This window comes from Gadus morhua, chromosome 15 (assembly GCF_902167405.1).
Source record: "Gadus morhua chromosome 15, gadMor3.0, whole genome shotgun sequence".
Classification (NCBI taxonomy): domain Eukaryota; kingdom Metazoa; phylum Chordata; class Actinopteri; order Gadiformes; family Gadidae; genus Gadus; species Gadus morhua.
The window spans coordinates 27,531,358-27,542,873 of record NC_044062.1 but is presented as its reverse complement, the minus strand read 5'-3'; positions in this window follow the sequence as shown (position 1 = coordinate 27,542,873).

Sequence of the window (11,516 nt, the reverse complement as noted above, 5' to 3'; positions counted from 1 at the left end):
CTCGGATATAAATAACAATAATCGGGTTAAATAACTTCACATGGTGTGTCTGGTGTGTTTCCAGCATTTATTAGTGTTGATCAGCAGAGAAATAGTCCGCCAAGACGTTGAGGTTGCTTAGCAATCAGAGACTCTGTCCATGCAAGTGAACGGAGCGTTCACTCTTCGTCATAACTATCAAACCAAACATCCTTCACATTCACCGAGCGAACCTTATGAAAGTAAAATGCACATTTCTCGCTAGAAATGTTTCCATAAACGCATTTAATGGCGTAACTATGTTACTATTTCCACCCAGAATAAAGAAAGTTGCCGGCCGTGGCTGCCAAGGACATGGCTGCGCTGGAGTCCGAGGTAGGAAACCCAAACGCCGCCGTGTTTGGGTGATAGAGTTTAGATCGGGTTAGATTAAATAATCTCGGATATAAATAACAATAATCGGCTTAAATAACTTCACATGGTGTGTCTGGTGTGTTTCCAGCATTCGTAGTGTTGATCAGCAGATATATAGTCCGCCAAGACGTTGAGGTTGCTTAGTAACCAGAGACTGTCCATGCAAGTGAACGGAGCGTTCCCTCTTCGTCATAACTATCAAACCAAACATCCTTCACATTCACCGAGCGAACATTATGAAAGTAAAATGCACATTTCTCGCTAAAAATGTTTCCATAAAAGCATTTAATGGCGTAACTATGTTACTATTTCCACACAGAATAAAGAAAGATGTCGGCCGTATGCTTCTGTCCAAGCTCACTACTCTCTGCCAGTGACGTCGGGTCAAGCTCAACGCTGATTGGCTATTGCGGCGCGTATGAGCGTAAAAAGTTCAATTTTTTGAACTCCTCGTACGCGCGTATATATACGCGCCTCATACGCCCCTAACGCGAGTAAAATGTTGCTTATACGCATGTAACGCGTGTATGCGTCTCATACGCGCGTAAACCAATGGTTCCCTATGGAAAAATTGCCGATTTTATACGCGTGATACGTGGGTAACGCTTTTGGTGTGGCCGTACCTTAAAGGCTAGATTCCACCGGAGGCGTACGCGCCGCGGTCACGCTGCTGATCGCTTCCACTATAATCAATGAGACCATTTCCACCGGGCGCGCCGCGGAACGTTTCAGCAGCGTCCCAGGAGCGGCGTGCCGCGCCGCGGCGCTATCTTTCCGTCCAATTCTATTTTTGCCGCGAGCCGCTGCTAAACCGCGTCAATTTCGACAGAGCAGGTCGAGCCGGGCAGGAAGTGAAAAGTAAAAGCCATAGAGCATCCGGTCAATTTTCATAATAAAACACAATACTCAGCTCATGTAACTTCACATCAACATTATTACGTCATGACCGGTGGCACCAGGTCAGCAGTCAATCAATCAAAGGGTCTCAGAGGGTCGGCAACATGGACGACGAGAGACTCATTGTCGAAGTTCAGCAACATGGAGTCATTTATGTACCAAATCATCCTTTTCATAAGGAAAATGTCAGAAAGGACAAAGCGTGGCATTTAATTGCAATAGTTTTGGGAGTGGAAGGTGAGTACATTAGGTTTAGGATTATCGCGTGATCTCGCGTGAATACGGCTGGCTCGCAAGGCAGCGCTACGCTGCCGTTACGCGCCCGGTAGGAATGGACGCAGGGCAGAGGACGCAGCCGTTCCGCGGCGTGTACGCGTCCGGTGTGATCCCGGTGTAAGGCCTCGATTCCACCGGAGGCGTACGCGCCGTGGTCACCACTGCTGATCGCTTCCACTCTAATCAATGAGACCATTTCCACCGGGCGCGCCGCGGAACGTTTCAGCAGCGTCCCAGGAGCGGCGTGCTGCGGCGCGGCGCTATCTTTCCGTCCAATTCTATTTTTGCCGCGAGCCGCTGCTAAACCGCGTCAATTTCGACAGAGCAGGTCGAGCCGGGCAGGAAGTGAAAAGTAAAAGCCATAGAGCACCCGGTCAATTTTCAAAATAAAACTAAAAAAACAAAATAAAAAAAATACTCAGCTCATGTAACTTCACATCAACATTATTACGTCATCACCGGTGGCACAAGGTCAGCAGTCAATCAATCAAAGGGTCTCAGAGGGTCGGCAACATGGACGACGAGAGATTCATCGTCGAAGTTCAGCAACATGAAGTCATTTATGTACCAAATCCTCCTTTTTATAAGGAAAATGTCAGAAAGGACAAAGCGTGGTGTTTAATTACAATAGTTTTGGGAGTGGAAGGTGAGTACATTAGGTTTAGGATTATCGCGTGATCTTGCGTGAATACGGCTGGCTCGCAAGGCAGCGCTACGCTGCCGTTACGCGCCCGGTAGGAATGGACGCAGCCGTTCCGCGGCGCGTACGTGTCCGGTGGAATCCCGGTGTAAACGTGGTCATAATGTCTTTAGGAGAGATGTTGGCCATGCTTAAGGCAGCAGGGATGAGTGTAATAGTCCTGAAATAATATAAATGAAAATAGTAGCAGTAGTATCATTTATCGAATGATTAAGTGTATTAGAATGAGCCCTTTAGTGGCAAGCCTAAAGGGTTAACCTGATATAGTTATATGTAGCCTACCTAAACAAACTACGGTTTTACTAGAAAAGTGCTTTCAGTGGGTGAAATGTCAATGTTGCAGTGTGTGCTGAACTGGTAGCCTATTTGATTTTGCAGTGTGATTAAGTGTGAATGATAACTGTGCCACTTAGAACATTGCCCAAAAGACAGAGTGTAATATACAGCGTTTCGTTTTTAGCGTTTGTTGATCAGAGTGCTGAGTTCTTCCAAGAAAGTGTTCTAATCCAGGTTAGCTTTTAAGAGACTTTTTTTGTTACAGTATTTCGGTATGGTAAACTACGGAGCAAAAGGAGGCGGAAGCGTGTCTAGCACGTGCTGAGCGTCTCCCAGCTGATCAAAAACATTAACCCCTTGTCTGCTCGCTGCCGGGAGATTCTGAAGACCTGCATCCGAATACCTAGTACATACTATTTCTGTCTAGTGTCTACTACTTGACCATACTACACTTGACTGTGTAGTACGGTCTACAGACATGCGTAGAACGCCTCCGAACGCCGCCGAAACTCCACCGGATGTTTGGAGATGACGTATCTCCCCCCAGATGGCGGCAAAATTTACCTGTTTCCCGTCTTGTTATCGTTGCTATTAAATAAAAAAATGTCTCTTTCTACGCGAATGGCTCTTGAAATGGATATCTCTTGTATATATGTGGACATTTGGTAAGTCATTTTTTTGGAATAATAATAATACATTTATTTATTTGTTACTCCGTGAAAGACGATTGAAGTTAATTTTTCCTTTTTTATTGAACACACACACACACACACACACACACACACACACACACACCCACACCCACACACAGGCTGTGTCCCAATTCCTAGGACGCATCCTTCGAAGGCTGCATTCGAAGGATGCGTCGACGCCGATTGCGTCACAGCGTCGCGCCAAGTGCTGTCCCAATTCCAAGGGTCCTTCAAATGCGGCCTACGAATGCAGCCTTCTTTTCCCGGATTTGAAGGATGCATCGGCTGTATCCTTCACGGCCCAACGTATCCCAAGATCCTTCACGGCCCAACGTATCCCTCCCAAGATTAATTGCGCATTCAATCAATGGAGATGGCGGAGAATGGCGATTTAGGTTCTGCATTTAAATGTAAGTATTTTGTTTAGTCACTCGAGTATTTAACGATACAAATGTTAAAAATACAAGGGCCCTTAAAACTTTTTTCATTAAAGCAATATAAGTAAGGTAACGTTACAGTTAGTGACGCTGTAACGTTAACTAAGAACACCCGTTTGTGGTGTGATTGTGCTATGGAAGAAAGACGTCACGGGAGGGGCGACACCGCAGGGAGAGGCGGGAGTTGGGTGGTGAGGGAGTTAAATAAAGCTAACCACGTTAATAGTACAGTTGGACTCACGCGTGCGTTATTAAAGAACGCGACATGGTGTCAGAAGTCATGTAGTTAATGTGGAAAGTAAGCTCGGCAAAAAGGATCGTTTGTACTCGTCGTCGGTAAAGAAAAGAGGATAATATGGAGGGAGGCGGGGACGGAGCACTGCCTGTAGCGGGACCGTGCGCTACGTTCAACATCCAGCCACCGGAGTCCTTTGACTTTTCAAGACCGCAAGAGTGGGACAAATGGATCCGGAGATTTGAAAGATTTCGCCTGGCAAGTAACCTTAATTCAAGCTCTGAAGATAATCAAGTAAACACATTGATTTATTGCATGTGAGACGAGGCGGACGATATTCTCCGTGGGTTAACTGTCAGCCGATCAAAGAAACACATACCAAGGAGTACGTGATGGATTGCAAGGCTTCTTTGTAGTGAAGAAAAATGTTATTTACGAACGTGCAAAATTTAACATGCGCAACCAGAGAGAAGGGGAGAGTGTTGATTCGTTTGTCACTGCACTATATGCGCTGGCAGAGCATTGCAGCTACGCGATGCTGCACAATGAACTGATCAGAGACAGAATTGTTGTGGGACTACAAGACAAGGGGCTGTCTGAACGCATGCAGTTGGATGCGGATCTAACTTTGGATAAAGCCATAAGGATGGCACGGCAGAGTGAGGAGGTGAAAAGGCAGCAGTTTTCTCTGCGAGGGGACACCAGATCAGGAGCAAGTGATGCAAAATCTGTTGACAGAGTGTTCAAGAGCAACTTCAAGTCTGCTAAAAACAAACCTCAATATGCTGATAGCCAAAAGCAGAAGCCACACAGTACTCAGTACAGCAAAGATAAAGGTGCACAGTCACAGTGTCAAAATTGTGGCAACTCTCCATTCCATCAAAAAAGTGACTGTCCTGCCAATGATGTGAAATGTCATGCATGTGGGAGGAGGGGACACTACAAGTGCGTGTGCCAATCCAAATATGTGCATGAAGTTGACGAAGATGGGGATGAGGAGGAAATCTTCCTCGGCAGCGTCACGACAGAAGGGGATCCTTGGATGGTCAATATTGACATCCATGAGAGCAGTGTGACGTTCAAAATCGACACAGGTGCAGATGTCACGGTTTTGCCCTACACTGTGTTCTTAAACACATACAGAGACAATCCACCTATGCTCAGGAAAGCAACAAAGCCACTCCTGGGACCGGGAAGGAGTCCACTCGATGTAGTGGGCGTCGCCAGACTGATACTGAGGAGAGGTGAGAAGGAAGAGAGGGAGGATGTGTACATTGCTCGTCATGTGCATACTGCCTTGCTGGGAAGAGCTGTGAGCTGTAGGCTGGGGCTTGTTGCACGCCTAGACAGTGTCACCATGGAGACATTAAAGGAGAACTACCCAAAATTATGCACAGGGCTCGGAGAGATGCGTCATCCATACGCCATCAAGCTGAGACCAGGGGCCGAACCGTTTGCACTAAAAACACCAAGAAGGATTCCGTTGCCTCTAATGGACAAAGTCAAGCAAGAACTTGTCCGCATGGAACAACTCGAGGTGACAAAAAGAATCGAGGAGCCAACAGACTGATGCGCTGGCATAGTGGTGGTGCCCAAAAAGACAGGTGCTGTACGCATATGTGTCGATCTCACCAAACTCAATGAGTCAGTGCGTAGGGAGAAGTTCATCCTGCCATCAGTGGAGGAAACACTGGGGATGCTGGCTGGAGCCAAATTGTTCAGTAAGCTGGATGCAAACATGGGGTTTTGGCAAATTCCCCTAACTGCAGATTGTGCAAAATTGACAACTTTCATTACACCCTTCGGGCGCTATTACTTCAGACAGCTACCGTTTGGCATAGCATCCGCCCCCGAACACTTTCAAAACCGCATGGTGACGGAGGTCACAGAAGGGCTTGAGGGCGTCGTTTGCCACATGGACGATGTGCTGGTGTGGGGCCGGACACAAGAGGAGCATGACGCTCGCCTGCATGCTACGCTGGAAAAGATCCAGGAGGCAGGCATCACTCTGAACATTGATAAATGCGACCTGTCAAAGTCAGAGGTGACCTTTCTAGGCCACGTGCTCTCCACCAGTGGCATCAGCCCAGACCCGGGGAAAACGGAAGCCGTGAGGAAGATGCAGGAGCCAACGACTGTGACCGAGTTGAGAAGTTTTCTCGGAATGGTTAATCAACTCGGGAGGTTTGTGCCGCAGCTGTCCGAGAGAGACAAGCCTCTGCGGGATCTGCTGTCGAAGAAGAACTGCTGGGTGTGGGGCGTCGACCAGGCAAGAGCCTTCCAAGATCTTAAGGATGCACTGACGTCCACGCCAGTGTTAGCCATGTACGATCCCAACAGAGAGTGCAAAGTCTCAGCAGATGCGTCGTCGTACGGATTGGGAGGCGTACTACTCCAAAAATGGGACGAAGAGTGGAGGCCAGTAGCCTACATGTCGCGGTCTCTCACACCAACAGAGCAGAGATACGCGCAGGTGGAGAAGGAAGCTTTGGGGCTGACCTGGGCCTGTGAGAGGTTCCGTAACTTCCTTATTGGAAAACATTTCCAGATGGAGACGGACCACAAGCCTCTCCTGAGTCTCTTGGGGTCTCAGGCACTGGATGCACTACCTCCTCGGATCCAACGCTTCAGAATGCGTCTGATGCGCTATTCTTACTCCATCTCTCATGTGCCAGGGAAATGCCTGTGGACGGCCGATACGCTGTCACGAGCTCCTGTGGAGAGAGAAGAGAATCCAGCTGACAAAGAGCTGTTTGAAGACACTAACATATACGTGGACATGGTACTGGAGAACCTACCTGCGAGCGCTGACTACCTGGAAGAGCTGAGAGAGCAGCTGCGGAGGGACAGTGTGTGTGCACGGGTGATGCAGCTGTGTGCAGAAGGCTGGCTAACACACGGTTCCAAAGAACCGGTACTTAGGCTGTACAGCGCAGAGCAGGCGTTCCTTACAGTCCAAGATGGTGTCTTGTTGAAGGGACACAGACTTGTCATCCCTTCTACAATGAGAAATGACGTTCTCGCCAAACTGCACGAAGGACACCAGGGCGTGGTGAAGTGTAGACAGCGGGCGCGACAGTCAGTATGGTGGCCTGGGCTGAGCCAGCAGCTGAATGAGCTGGTTCTCAACTGCCGAACATGCTGTAAGGAGAGACAGAACCACAGGGAGCCGCTGATACCGTCGCCATACCCAGGCCGACCATGGGAGAAGTTTGGAGCTGATTTGTTCATGCTTGGGAGCAAGACCTACCTGCTTGTGGTGGACTACATGTCAAGATACGTGGAGATTGCCTTGCTGACCTCCACAAAGTCAAACGATGTGATCAATCACCCGAAATCAATCTATGCTCGTCACGGGATTCCGGATCTTCTCGTTTCGGATGGAGGGCCCCAGTTCTCCGGAGCAGCCTTCGCTGCGTTTGCAGAGTCCTATGGGTTCCGTCATGTTACCAGTAGCCCAAGATACCCTCAGGGCAACGCGGAAGCCGAACGTGCTGTACAGACTGTGAAAGGTCTCCTGAAGAAAGAGGATGACCCCTATCTTGCTTTACTCGCTTACAGGGCTACCCCTCTCGACAACGGGTATAGTCCAGCGCAGCTTCTCATGGGGAGGAGGCTCCGCACAACGGTGCCTACCCTTCCTGCCTTGCTAAATCCTGCTCTTCCTGATCGTGAAGCTGTTATGCAGAAAGAAGGGGAGAAGAGGATAAAAGATGCACAGCGCTACAACTTGCGGCATCGTGCACAGAACCTTGACAGACTCAATCCAGGACAGGACGTGTGGATCAAAGACCAAAGAAAAGCTGGAGCTATCATCGGAAGCCACTCCACCCCACGATCGTATCTGGTGGAAGGACCCCACGGGACCATCAGACGGAACCGTCGTCATCTCGTCCCTATGAGATCCTCGCCGGAGCAGAGTGGTTGTGGTGCAGCAGAGCCGTTCCTGGGAGGCGTCCCAGAACCACCTTCAGCAGAACCACCGCAGCAGAGTCTTCCAGAAACGCCATCTACACCTACTCCTAGAACCAGGTCTGGGAGGGCTGTGGTGAGACCAACTAGGTTGGATTTATAATTTTGTTTTTCTAAAGACATTGCAGAGACTCTAAAAAAAAAAAAAAAAAAAAAATGAAACCAGAATATTGAAATGTGATTGAACTGTTATGTTAATGCTTATTGTACTGTAAATGTTGAAGTCAGTTGCAGGGCTTAGAGGAGGACAGCACAGGGGTAGTATAGGAGGTTGTTTGAGATTTGATTTTGAAGTGGTTTGTTCTAGCTAAGAGTAAAATACATGTGTTGTGTTTGATGGGGGGGGGCACAGGCTCAGATAGGAGCAGACCTTCCAACCACGAGGCAGAATAATCCTCAAGGTCTGTTGAATCAATGGCAGTCTATCCATTGATTCTAAAAAGGGGAGATGTGGTGTGATTGTGCTATGGAAGAAAGACGTCACGGGAGGGGCGACACCGCAGGGAGAGGCGGGAGTTGGGTGGTGAGGGAGTTAAATAAAGCTAACCACGTTAATAGTACAGTTGGACTCACGCGTGCGTTATTAAAGAACGCGACTCCGTTAAGCCCTATAGTTTCAAATTTAAGAGGTTAAAATGGTTATATTTACCGAAATTGTGGCGATTATATAGATAATTTGCTATTCTGTAACGTTAGATAAATGGACAAACGCAGGTTGTGGACCCTGGTTTTCAGACCGTAACGTTACAGAAGTTGGGATTGATTACACAGTTAACTTGGTTATTTTGCTATTTAAGCTGCTTTTGTTTGGTAGTGTAAAGCAAAACTAATTCTAACATTTGGTTTTGGTTTAGGGGGCCAGCAGCATACTGCTCGATTTATTCTATTGAGGGGGGAGAACGATGAGCAAGTGTGGCTTGGGGGTAATGAAACAATCGTTTATTTATATCGTAAGTTAGTTTATAAAAATTATTATAGGCCATTTATATGTCTACATTTGACCATCTTGTAAAGGTTAGTTCAATTAGCCCTCATTAAACAGCAGGACAGATACAACATCCCCAGAAATCGTTTACTACGATGTCCTAAGAAAGATAGACAAAAAAAGTCACAGCTCGCATCAGTACTAGACAGCACTAGAAAAACACACAAAGGAAAAGGGTGTTTTGACTTCTACTGGTTGTCTTATTATTATGGGCTTCATATAGGATGAGGGCTAATTTAGATTTAACCTTTACAAGATGGTCAAATATATATATTATAAATGGCCGATTATTAACATGGGCTATTAACATGATTGATAAATGTGTCTCTTGTTTTCTCTGATTAATAATGTCTCTGTGTTTAGGACAATTCTGGAGAAAATAGGCCTGCAGGGGAAGGTGACTCCCCTGCAGGCAAAGAAAAAATGGGACAATTTAAAAAAAATATCTATAGTATGTACATGTCATTTTAAATATACATTATTTGTTTTAACCATGCAAGTTAATAAACACTTTTGCTGAAATTTGTTTTGATACTGCTGTTGTTGTTGTTAACTGCCATGATTGATTTCCTCTGCCTTAGGATTGCAAGTATCCAGGGTCAGGAGAGGGGGTAGGTGGGAAACCCACTGCTGCCACTTGGCCCTGGTTGGTCCCCATGGATGAGGTATTGGGACAGAGGCATTCCACCAACCCCCCTGTCCTAATTGCCTCCATCCCTGAGAACACACCAGGGCCAAGTACAGCAAGTACAGCAGTGGTGGATCAGGAGGTGGAGGACAAGGATCAGGAGGAGGAAAGACAGCGAGGGCCAAGGTCCAGAAAGAGGGACAGAGATGAAGACATGTTCCAGAGTCGCTCACTATCTTCCGAAAAGGACTCAAGACTCACCTGTTCAGAGTCCACCTCGACTGCATAGCCACCCTCCCGGCAACCATTGTACACTGTGTTGTATTGTATTGTATTATAGTACTTAACTGTGTAGCAACTGCAGTAGCTGCTATCATGGCTGTAACACGGGGAATTGATTAGCCTAGCGATTGTGGTACTTGCACTTGGTTCTATGAACATCCTTTCTGTACCGACAGCGATATATTGATGCACTTCTTATGACAAATGTACTTATTGTAAATCGCTTTGGATTAAAGATTAAAGCGTCTGCTAAATGCCCTAAATGTAAATGTAAAATGTAAATGTTCCAGTTAATAAAAGAGGACATGAGGCTACAAAGGGGGGAGGCAGAGGAGAGAAGAGCCCAGGGAAAGAATGGATAGGTTTTTCTCATTTTTGGAGCGTTTGGTGGACAAATAACTTATGTTCTGTTGTATTTAAAAGATTGTTTATTATTATTTACATATTTATTGAAACTAACTTATTTAACTAACTTTTTTGATTAACTATTTATTAAAACCCTTACTAACTTTTTTGTATTGACTAATGTATTCGTATATAACTTATAAAACATATATACAACAATAAAACTATTTACAACAAACATTCATGTGACTATTTACAACAATTATTATAAAACTACTATAACAGGTCAGTTCAGCTGTCAGGGTTGCTAGGTGACAGGAGCAGCGCGTGGTCACGCAAGGTAAAGGGCGGTAACGGTTTGTAACGTAAACCAGAAATGCTCCGTAGGCTAGACCGTCCCATTTCTTCGGCCTTCGGAGTGTCCTTCGCATCCTTCGAAGGACGCGGTCTACGAAGGATGCGTCCTATGAATTGGGACACAGCCACATACACACAAATAAAAAGCCGCTGTTGGTGGTGTCGGGTCAGCCATCTCTTCTTCGTTTGTTACCAGACTCCGGTTGCATTGTGGGATAGCGTAGTGTGGTCCGTGGTTCACTTTGGCGGTAGTATGCATTCGGAAACGACTTCCGTACTACAGAATGCATACTGAGTATTCGGACGCGCTAGATTTTTCGCATACTACAAAATGCATACTATATAGTATGCAAGTACGAGTATTCGGATGCAGCCCTAGTGCTCGATGTTGACTGTTATGGTAGGATCCGCATGGCCTGGAAGGAGTGGGCGGAGCCGGTGTGACGTATTACCCTCGGCTTCCTCACTTGTCTGTGGTGCTGCCTTCTGTGGAGCAGCTATTGCAGCCTTCAGTAAGGCCCTGCTCCCCTTGTGGCTATGTATAGTATTTACGGCTTATATGTTTGGTCCTGCTTCCTAGGGGCTATGTGTGGGTAGCTCAGGGCCCCGTTTCCCGAAAGCGTCGTTGGCCTAAGTGGATCGTGAAGTGCGTCGAAAGGGCATCTTGGAGTTTTCACCGCGTTTCCCGAAAGCATCGTTGGGAACGAACGTCTTGAAAACGCTCGTAGCTAACGAGTACTCCAGGGGTGCTAAGGACGCTAAGAGCATCGTCAGCTATAGCCTCAGTGGCGTCACTGTCGGACATTCCGTCTATTGGATGCGTTTTATTAAAACGCATTGCGCCCCTTTATGTTCTTAGTTTGGTAATTAATAAAGATTATTAATTTATTTATTAATAATGATGTTAAATGGCCAAAATAAAACGGGGCAGTCCAGAAAATGTTTGCGCAGGCAGGGCACTCAAAATGTGTGAGAGAAAGTGGGGGGATTTGTGCAGACTGTGACATAGGCTACTCATAAAACATAGCCTAAAATAGGCAA